At 35.2% G+C, this 8,683-nt stretch overlaps 1 protein-coding gene across 1 annotated transcript in view; it reads left to right on the forward strand.

The window, feature by feature from the left end:
- The first annotated feature begins 2,520 nt into the window (after positions 1 to 2,520).
- Positions 2,521 to 8,683, forward strand: part of fam13b (family with sequence similarity 13 member B) — a 35,584-nt gene continuing 29,421 nt past the window's right edge. Inside the window, exon 1 of the mRNA XM_017039454.2 lies at positions 2,521 to 2,793. The gene's annotated coding sequence lies outside the window, so the exon portion shown is untranslated. The remainder of the gene's footprint in view (positions 2,794 to 8,683) is intronic.

Raw genomic sequence — 8,683 nt, forward strand, 5'->3', positions numbered from 1 at the left:
ATGTCAAATCCATTCAACCATAGCCTTGTTTTGTAAGCTCCCACTTCAAGCCTATTGTCACAGCTTGTCATCAGCCCAGTCTTTACAATGTTCTGTTTGTGAAAAGACTTCTATTTTGTTGTGGGTTTTAGACTCATTTTAAAACCTAACTTTCTAAGGAAACAAGAAAATCTTGCTTCAACTGGTGCCGTGCAAAGGTGTCTGCTGTTTTTATTGCTCTGCATTCACTGTAGCAGCCATAAACATTACCTGTTTACCTGTGGTTTTTTAAGGGTGAGAGTTGCAAAAAGAAAAATAAAGCATCTCGATAGTTCAGACGCCGGGAGTCGTAGTGAATCAGATGTTTCCTATGTTTAGTCAGTTTGCTGTTTGTCTCCTACTGCGTGTTTGGGAAATAGATCCCTTAATGGAAATACACTCCTTTTAGTAAGAACTAAACAGTCTGACTAAATTTAGAGAAACAAAAAACAGTTGACTTAACTGGTGCAGTTTAAAAAGGCAACATAATAAAAGCACTAAAATTAAGACTCTTGCATTATCTTTAACGTGTCACAACATCTCACAGAGCTTACCTGTATAGTATTTGTCATACTCAATATAAGGCATAATATATATTCTATTTCAAGGCTATTTTCATCTTTGTCATATACTGTACGAACATATACTGTTTGAATGAAGAGTCTTTACATGGACCAATGGCCTGTCTAAGGCATCCACCTGTTTAAGCCTAGGCAGGAGCATCAGGTAGGGTTGGTTCCCACACTCACACTCTACTTTTCTGGACTGAGGTATAAAAAAGCAAAATAAAATGTATTATAGATACACTGATTTTTGTAATGTTTGAATATTGCTGGATTTGCAGTTTTGATATTTTGTTGATTTGAAGAATAATACAGATCGTTATTACATAAACACTTTGTTACAGAATATAGATTGTGTTATTTTATGTTTTGAAATTAACAGTGTGCTGGTTTCCTATATTTTTCTTTTTTTGTCAGAAGGGTCCACTTGGACATAAAGATTTATTCTGTCTTCATTTCACCCTCTTCCACGGCACTATATGTGTGGCTCCTCAGCATTTCTGTCAGTTGTGTTGTTGTTCTCTGTTCAATAGTATGTACTTTGTAACAGGCATACACATCTGCCCACACACACCAGTTATTCGTCACTTTTCTAGGACTTTGCTTTGCTGTTGTTTTATATCTTATGTATAAATATATAAAAGAGAATTTTGTAAATGTACCATTATAGCCTAAATGTTAGAATAAATACACCCCGAAAAACCTTTAGAACTTGGTGTATACTATATTACTGCAGTATAGTTGTTTTTTGGCTTTTGTTTATTCCAATTTTTGTTTAGTAACATAGGCTACAGTATATTTGGAGAAGGTTTGCGTGTGTTTGAACTGGTCCACCAAATACACTGGTAGACGTTCAATGAGAATTAAACAATAAATATAACAATAAAGTATCTGTTGATAAACATGTGAATGTATTTGACTAAAGCATATTTACAAATGTCACTTTTAAAGCCTGGTGGTTTAGGATGCAGACTTGTGTCTGAAAGATCGGAGGTTCAGTAACCAGCCACCAAGTACCACTCACACTTCGTTGTGTGCAGCAGTGAAAATCACTTTTACTTAAATTGAAAAGGCATGCATGACAAGTAAAAGGCAAAAAATTATTCCATGCTATGCTGCTAATGTCCGCCAGATGGCAGCACATACCAGCTGACGTCAGTTTATGGGCGCTCTATAGATTATAATAATATATGTAAGTGACAGGACAAACTAGTAAATGATGGAAAGAAAATTAGAACTCCACCTTCAATTTCCACACTTCCAAAAATTAAGCAGATTTATGTAATGTAAAAATGTCATGACTCCTTAGACATTACTTTGTTTGGAAAAGTTTTTGGTTCTTTGTTTGTTTGTTTTTTTTTACCTCAAAGGTTTTCCAGAATAGAAGGACTGGATAGATATTCCAGAGGAATTCGGGATTTCTGGCTGACTGTCGGCCATATTGGTTTGGAGAAAACGGCATTTAGCATTCCACTTGGTGGAATGGAGTGGAAGAATATGAAAGGGATTTCACTGTAGTTTCTAGTATGCATCTACAGAATGCAAATAAACCCCGTAAATATGCAGAAAAGATTAATTTAAATAGTGGACATTAACGTTCACTAGTATTGACCTCTATGCACGAAAGTGCTAAAACTAAAATGTATTTATTGAGATATACATACCAAATGTAACCAACGCTCTTAAACGCTTCGAATGAATTCGAAATGAATTTCAAACACGTTGTTTTTAAATGTACGTGTTTTGGAATAAACTGACATAATAAGTGTATCTAATGTGGTGGTTTGTTTGTTGGCACTGTTTTCGGCAAGGTGGGATCAGTATTTGGCAGCCGTCGCCTTCTCCTGCATTCACAGCCAAAAAGAGGTGGGGTCGGTATTTGGCATTTTCGTCCTGCCTGCCTTAACGGCAGCGAGAAGTAGGCGGGGCCAGTATTTGGCAGGTCGCTCCTCTGGAGGGTGTGTATGTGTGCGGTCGGTGGCTGAGTGCAGACTTCTCTCAGCGTCGATCTGCAAAACAGTTACCGAGCTAAGGACGAGAAAAAAAGAATAGAGGAACAGCATAATTTCCCAGTCTTTGCCATGTTGTCGACGATATTTTTGCAACGACTACTTTGATCTCATCAGAACTGTCGTTTTTGAAGACTTAGGCCACAAGAAACCAAAGCAGAAATTAATGCATCGGAGCCTGCGGCGCTGTTTGTTTTGACCTGGTAAGAAAGTGCTAACTCCTGATTAGCTTCAATGCTAACAGCGTTTCCTCAGATTTAAATAAGCATCTCTGGCTAATGCTAACGCTCTAAGCTAAACACGTCAGATCTTTTATATTTTTATATTTTACTTATCTTCAATGACGTATGTATGCTTATATTCTGAGGGGTTCCGTGCACCAAAAAGCTTTAGTGAAGTGTTAATTAGGTGTAAAATATCGATTTTGACTTTATTTACGTTTTGGGAAGCTAATGGCTAACGGCTAGTTCTATCACGTATTTGGCTCATCCTTGAGCATCGAAAGATATTTTGAAAACAGAAAACCAATTAATTTGACCATCCAAATGATATTTTATGGGTAGGTCTGGAATAGATTAAAATATGTTTAAAACCATGTTCATTCTTCAGACATTTGTTAATAACTGTTAAATGTAGTAGTAATAAGATTTAACAGTGAGATTTAATGAATGTCGTCTTTGTATTTCACGATAATCATCCACAGATATAGTTATTTCATATTTGAGTTTCTGAGTCCCTCCTCCTTCTCAGCTGAGGCTAAAGTTTCGTTTTATTATTTGCGCTGTGACTTTCTTAGATGCTCGCTGTCCGGTTACAGTCAAGTGTCTGTGCTGGAATGTTCTGGTGTTTTCTGGTACTTCGCACGGCGCTTTTTTTGTAGAAAATTTATATATTTGTAATAATGGAATCCAGAACATTGATTCTATCAATGTAAATTCACATATCCGTGCCAACGACTTTGCATATTGCTTAATCCTAATCTGCCATTGCTTCGAATTAGGACGGATTGGTCTCTCCATGTGTTGTCTGGAAAGCCTAAGTGAATGAGGGATTGAGTACCATTAATGATGGCCAGTTTAGGTCGTGTGAAATCTTGAAAATAATGTATGACCAAAAGTTCTATTTTCCTATGCCTTTTTTTAATTGGACGAAATTAGGATCCTTAAATACTTTATGTTGCCTGTGATGTAAGGTATAAGCATGTCTGAACATGCCCATACCAAGGTTATCAGTTCTCAAAACTATATTGTTCAAATCTATCTATTTAAAAATACCATATGTGACTACAGTGCATTTTATTGAAGAAATGTTGGGCAAAAAATAAAAATAGTTATATTTATGAATATGTATTAATTGGTTCCTTTCTGCAATTTTTAGTGAATTTCTTTAAACCTTTGGATGTAATTCACTCATCATTTAATTTAGTAATGTTTGTTTATGCCAAACCTTTGTTTGATATTAATTTCAAACAAATTAAGTCTTAGCGATTCCTGTTTTATTTATATGTTGTTGTTCTTAGTATGTAGCTCTTAGTATATCTTAGTATTTGGTTATGAAGGTTTTAATAAATTAGTTCAATTACACAATATGTGTTAAATACAAGTAAAATGGTAAAAACATTTCCAGAGGTGATGTAATCTGTTGAGCATTAGCAACACATTAGGCTATATTTGATTTGTATTTATTACAGATGGTGTAGAGTTCTATCAGGAAAAATACTTTAGTTTTCCAGCAAAGTCTAAACTGTCAGCAAAACTATTATTATTGCGTCCAAGACTAGGCCATTTCTATGGACCAGGGTTGTCCAACGTAATGCCCGGGGCACCTGGTAGCCCCCAAGGACTACCTAAGGTGGTCGTGCGGTGTATTCTACAAATAGAACTAGTCAACAAGAGGGTCAAAAGCTGTACTTTTACTATGTTTTTTGGATCAGTTACACTTGCAATGATTGTCAAACGGGTGCAATGGCAATAGTAAGAAGAGTGTCTACTATTGTATGTATCATAACTTATTATGATTACATTGTTTGGAAAGTCTGTATCAAACAAGTAGCTCTACGTATTACTAAGTGCCCCTGAAGTCGCTCTCACTTTCAAAAACGTTGGTAACCATGCTATAGACATTCTGAGGTAAAGGTCAACTTTGGTGCGATGTTGCTGATCATAGGAAAATCAGCGCAATTAACTATAATCTTTAGCTTCTTCACCCAGTATCAGGAATTCTGTTGTAGAAAATGCTAATGTTATTGACAGCACCATATGCTAATGTTATTGACAGCGCTATCAAAAGATTTAATGCTGAGAAAGGTTAACAGGCAGGTGTATGATTAACATGTATCCTTCCGTGCACCTTTGTTACATGTCTGTCATGCGATAACTCCTATATATCCACAGACTGTTGGTGTCAACATTCCTCAGCACCCTGCAGTGCTAATACACACTGTCTATATAAATCACCTATGGATGTTATATAGAAGGAAAAAAACACATGCACACAGAAGTCAAAGCATGGTGATGATCATGAAGTTCTCTGCACTGTGGGGTTGTTGTTCTCAAGTCAGTGAACTCTTGTCTTACAGTAGATGGGTCAATAAAGACACATGTTTGCTTTTAATAAAAAAGGAAAAAAAAGCAAACGTTCGCTTTTTTCGTTTTGTTATTACCATTATTGCAATTAAAATTAATGGTACGAACCAGGGGAACATTGGTTTAGATACATTTTTTAGATTTGATTTTATCATAGATGTTGCACCACTATCATTGTGAAACAGTAAAGCATGTTCTCTATAAAATGTAAATACAGCATGGGGGGAGGTACTTTTTGTAGTGCAGCAAAGACAAAAACATAACCGTAATTTCCGGACTATTGAACGTACCTAAGCCGCACCCATATTCAGGAGTAATAATTGGAATAATAATTTATTTTGGTGTTTCGGTTTTCAGCCTTGGTTTCCTCATTTTTGGTTTCAGTCAAAAATTTTAATTTTGGTGCATCATTAAAGAGAACCACAGGCAATAATTAGGGATGCACCGAATTGTCGGCCATCAAAGCTCTTTGGTCGAAAATGGCCCAAAAATGCAAGTATGATGTTTTGTTGTAATAACCCAAAGCAAATAATGGTGTCAGGAAAGTAGTACGTTTTTTTCCACATTTGTATTATGTATTTTCCCCCACCGCAGTACGCCTCTTAAAATACATCTCTGTTTGCACAACAGGATGCTTGAACTGCTTGAACTGAAAAGCTATATTATTTTGCTGTTATCAGGAAATATACAGACGTTGTGCATCAACATAAAACAACAACCTGTATAAGTAGTTATTTATTACCAATTACATTGTTTTTTTTTATTTTATAAATGATCAAAACCCCAGATACAATTTAATTTTATGAAATAACTCTGTCTCTCCATCCCCTTCCTTCATCTAAAGCAGATTTTCCTGTTACCCGTTTCCTTTGCTTGTCTTACATTACATTTCTCTGCTTGTTTTTTCTCCATCTATATGTATGTTCATTTTCCAGTCTTAGTCAAATGACTGCTCCTCTTTGCCTCTAAGAAATACAATTATTTAAATGTATTTAACAGAGTCTCCAAATCTTACAAAATTAAATGTTTATTCCCCAGAAAAATATTATAGACTAAGGAACTACAAGCACAAAATGAACATATTTTGTAGTAAATACATTTACTGACTTAATGATTAGTAATTCTTAAATAACTGACAATGTTTGAGATGCATATCTCAAGTGCTTAATGATAAAGTAGCATTTCCCTGACTCCAAAAGTGGTTGAAAATAAGTATTAAAGTAAGTATTAAAATAACAATTAAAGATACGGTGTATTTTATGTATAACCACAAAAATGTTTTGCGTATTTTTAGTGTAGCAAATGTTTTTCTCTGTTATTCTCTATATTAGTATTCAACAGAGTAACTTACAATATTCACAAAGATCTGCACCTTGAATGGCCCTATAGAAAGGCTGTGTTCTCAAAGCAGACAGGTTAAAATGTGCACAGGCTGGTTTTGTCTCAGCTTTTGCACTCACACTTTACTGTTTGTTCAGGGTGTGTATGTTTTTCTGGAATGTTTGTGGTTTTAAATAGGACATTAATTTCTTAGATTAACATTTCACCCAAGGCTGTCATCATTACGGAGCCTTTGTGTGCTCTAGCAGGTAATTCAAGTGCATCCCATGTGACATTAGCATTGATATATTTTTGTTAAATTAGTATAATTTTAGAGAATTTTTTTCTTGTCAAACTTTTTCTCCTTTTAGGAATATTTTCATTGTCTTTGCATTGGTAAATCATTTCACTGAGCCATGATTCATTTTCTGTTTGGGTGGAAATGTTTCCAATTGTGAATAGAGGTGAGCTCTTTTTGATTACAGTTATTCCAACACTTGGCAGAAACACATGCATTGCTATGAACACTAGATTGTCAACAGATTTTCATTGATTGACACAATTATTTGTCACATTAGTCTGGAACATACATTTGTATCTAATACAACAATACTTTTAAGGACAGTTAAGGTTTCAAAATGGCCCTTTTTTTTTACAATAAATTCTGAACATTTCCACTACTTCCTTGTTCTTTGTGTGAACTAATTGCCTACTTCTGAACCGTGTCTGCTGTTTTTGTTAAGTGTGTGTGCATACTTGAATGTGACATAACCTTTCAGTTTAAAATGGTCAAGGTGAGAGGACCTGTGTGTGGAAATATGTCCTTAACAGCATGCTGTAGGTAGCTATGCAGAAATGCCATTCTTTTTCTTTCTCTGATGTTTCTATGGAATTTGAGGCCAAAGGGCAGAGTTCACTAAGTTTCTCTTGTGCGCAAACTGTCTGTCTGCTTTTGTAGACTTTTTAAGTGTAAAAGTTTTAAGTTTTTTTTTTTTATTTGAGATGTTTTTCTTACATTTGCAAAGGGCAAATATCTTTCAGGTCCAGGTTTCAGTTTTTTCAGACATCAGGTTTTGTTCTAGTTTGCTTGTGTAAAAATGAACGTTTTTCAGACATCAGGTTTCTAGTTCTAGTTCTGCTTCTAGTTCTAGTTTGCTTGTGTAAAAATGAACAACTCATTAGTGCCTTTAGCCCTTGATAAGATGAAAAAGTACTTTTCTTCTTTCTTTGCTGGTTCTAGAAGCCCAGTTGTTACAGTGTTGGTTAGTGGATGTTTTTTTTTTCTGAAGTGCTGATAAGACAAGGTAAGAAGGTACCATTGAACAAGGATCAGTGCTTTTTGAATGCTAATTAATTACATATACCATGTGCTTGAGTACTTTTTTAGACACTATGGTTGCTTTTTTTTGTTTTTATTAAAGACGCCACTCATGGAGACCACTAGTGAAAGTACAAGAGGCATTAGTTCTCAGTCTCATTTGTCCCTTTTCCATTCTGGTTCTTAAGTTTTCATTCATTTTTTTACTTTCTCTCTGCTAACAGCAGTGTATTAACGTTCCCAATGTCCCCTGCTAACAACGTATTCCATTGTTGAACAGGAGGTTGTGGAGCAAGCTATCTAGGATTAAGATGTGTAGAAAGAAACACACTGCCATTCAGGGCTATTTGGTTACTGACCAAATTCTTACCACAGATGCCTTTTAAGGGTGTGTTTGTCATTGTAGAAATGGAAAGGTTGAAATGACTTTGAGGCACTGATCATCCAGTGTCACTTTCATGGTGTGTCAGATAAAACTTTACTTAAACATAATTATTACTTAAAAAATTTGACCTACTATGGTTTACCTACTATATGGTTTCTGTGCCATATTGTCACCCTTGTCAGGGCCAAAACCTAACAGAACAATTTATTTTTCTGCAGCAGAATTTCTCCAATCTTTAATGTGCATTACTCATTCAAATGACAATTCAATTTTTTAGAGCGATTGGAGGTATATCTGTATGTAAATCCTCAAGAATTCAAAGTTTGAGAAAGACTTGGTTGAAAAATCTTTATAAAATTGGATTTAACCTGTAACTGTGATCGTAGCAATTGAGAACTTTGGAATGTTTCAAGTGTAGAAGACATTGACAGAAAAAATCTACTTCGACCTGCTCTGTGTAAAATATTTCTGTTGGTCAAACCTTT

Source organism: Cynoglossus semilaevis, chromosome 15 (assembly GCF_000523025.1).
Source record: "Cynoglossus semilaevis isolate Cse_v1.0 chromosome 15, Cse_v1.0, whole genome shotgun sequence".
NCBI classification, from domain to species: Eukaryota; Metazoa; Chordata; class Actinopteri; order Pleuronectiformes; family Cynoglossidae; genus Cynoglossus; species Cynoglossus semilaevis.